This window comes from Cebus imitator, unplaced genomic scaffold (genome assembly GCF_001604975.1).
Source record: "Cebus imitator isolate Cc_AM_T3 unplaced genomic scaffold, Cebus_imitator-1.0 Scaffold412, whole genome shotgun sequence".
Lineage (NCBI taxonomy): Eukaryota > Metazoa > Chordata > Mammalia > Primates > Cebidae > Cebus > Cebus imitator.
In genome coordinates, this window is record NW_016107727.1 from 86,396 (window position 1) to 89,048 (window position 2,653).

Genomic DNA, 2,653 nt, shown 5'->3' on the forward strand with positions numbered 1-2,653 from the left:
CTGCCACGTGTGTTCCTATGCAACAATTTTGCATGTTCTTCACATGTACCCCCAAACCTAAAATGCAATAAAATAAATAAATGGGAAAAAAAATAAAAATAAAATAAATAAATAAATATAAAATAAAATAAAATAAAATAAAAATAAATAAAAATAAAATATGGGTGAAACTTGAAAACATCATGCTAAGTGAAATAAATCACATGCAATGGGGAAAATATTGTATGATTCTGTTTATATAAAATATCTAAAATAGGAAATTCTGTAGAGACAGAAAGATAAGAGATTATTGGGACTGAAGAAATGGCAAATGGGGAGTTATTGCTTAACGATTATAGCATTTCCACTTGGAATGATGAAAGGCTTTAGAAATAACAGTGGTTTACATTGTAAATAGATTTAATGTCACTAAATTCTACACTCAAAAATGGTTAATATGACTAATTTTACATGTACCGCAATCAAAAATGAGCATCAATAATTAAAAGGTTAATATTTAAAAATATATATATATACACTTAAGTTTTATTACTTTAGCAAATTAAAAATAAGAACCATTATAATAGCAGTAGAACAAACACAAATACATATTTAGGTGTAAATATAACAAAACATGTGCATTTTCTGTATGCTGCAAACTCTGCAATACTGATGAAAAAATTAATAATTTGTAAATAAACAAGCAGATAAACTGTGTTCATGGATTGGACAAGTCAATATAGTTAGTATGTTAAGTTTCCCCAAATTGATCTATAAATATAATGTAATTACAATCTTAGTTAAAACAGAAATTTTGTTTACATAAAAATTAGCTTAGTTTTAAAATTACTATATATAAAGGCAAGGAAATTAGAATAATTACAATAGTGCTGAAAAAAGAATAGAATTGGAGGTCACTCATTATTTTATTTTAAGACTTTTTTATAAAATAACACGTATCAATACTATGTGCTATTGGTGAAGTGGCAGACACACTGGCCAATTGAACAGATTAAAAGTCTAGAAATTAATCCATCAAAATAATTTAATTTGGATTGATCCATGCAAATATAATTAATCAATCTAATTGATTTTTGACAAAGATACAAAGGTAGTTCAATTAATAAAATACAGTCTTTTCATCATTGGAGTTAGAACAAACAGATATTCATATAAAACAAAATTTGACTTTAGAGGTAAATCTTTTCTAAAATTACCTTAAAACAAATCATGACTTTAAAATCTATTTTACAGGCACACACACACACACACACACACACACACACACACACACCCCACATAGAATGATAGAATAAGTATAAAGGCAAAAAATGAGAATGTGTTGAGGTCATGTAACTGTTCAGTATCCTGGCTGTGTCAGTGGTTACATGTATCTACACATGTGTAAAAACTCACATTTCTCTAAACTAAAAATAAATTTAATGTATTCTGTGGAAACTATACAGAGAAATTAAATAATAAGAAATTACAGCCAAAAAAAAAGAGAAAAAACAAACAAAATAGGAAATACAAAGGGACACCAGTGGTGCAACAAAAGTAGAAGGAGACAGGAGGTAGGAGGGCAGTAGGGAAAAAGACACATATAGGAAAAGATTTAGAAGAGAAGAGAGGCAGAGATTGAGAGAAAGAGAGAGAGTGAGTAAAGGAGAAATAGGGATATACGTTTGGAGAACAATATATATAGACAAATAAGGAAGAAGGAGAGTGAGAGAGGAAGTTAAAGAAAAGAAGGTTAAAACAGAGAAACAAAGAAACACACAGACCAAGAAAGGCAAGTAAAAAATAGAGTGAGACTGATAGAATCAAAGGAGATTAAAAATAAACAGGAAAAGAATGGAGGCAGAGAGAAAGGGATAATTAGAGAGAAAGAAGAGGAGAAAGAGAAGGAGAATGAAAGAAAAAGGGAAAGAAAAGAGAGAGAGAAAGGAGAGAACAGAGGAGAGAAGAGGAGGGAAAGGAAGTGAAACAGGTAAGAGAGAGAAATGATTAATAGAGACTATTTCAATTACAATATATATTACTTGTAGCAAAATCAGAAAGTATAAATAATTGTAATTATAATGAAAAGCTGTTGTGTGTAAGGGCTGTGTTTTCTCCTTCCCTTGTGGTTTTTCACCATGGCTAATACAATTCATATTGAGCGCTAATTAAACACTGTTTGAGAGTCAAGCACTGACATCAGTGAATGGATATATATAAATTCGGTAAACCCGGACTATTTGCCTCAGTACTTATTTGAAATTTATTTACTATGGATTAAATTACTTAAAATAGTTATGCTATACTTTGAAAAAGTATGCATAAATTTGGGAAGTACCAATAATTCAGGGCCAAGGGAGAGTGAAAAAGCAGTCCAATATAATTCCTAAATTGAAATACAGTGCTCTGAATATAGTTTAGCTCATCCTTTCCATTTAATTTAATTGGAATACCGTGTGATATTTTGATACATGTACACAAAGTATAATGATTAAATCAGGATACTCTGCAAATCCTTCATGTCACAAATGTGTTAGGACTTCAAAATCTTCTTATTTATTTATTTTTCCCCCACTTATTTTATTGCATTTTAGGTTTTGGGGTACATGTGAAGAACATGCAAAATTGTTGCATAGGTACACACGTGGCAGTGTAATTTGCTACCTTCCTCCCC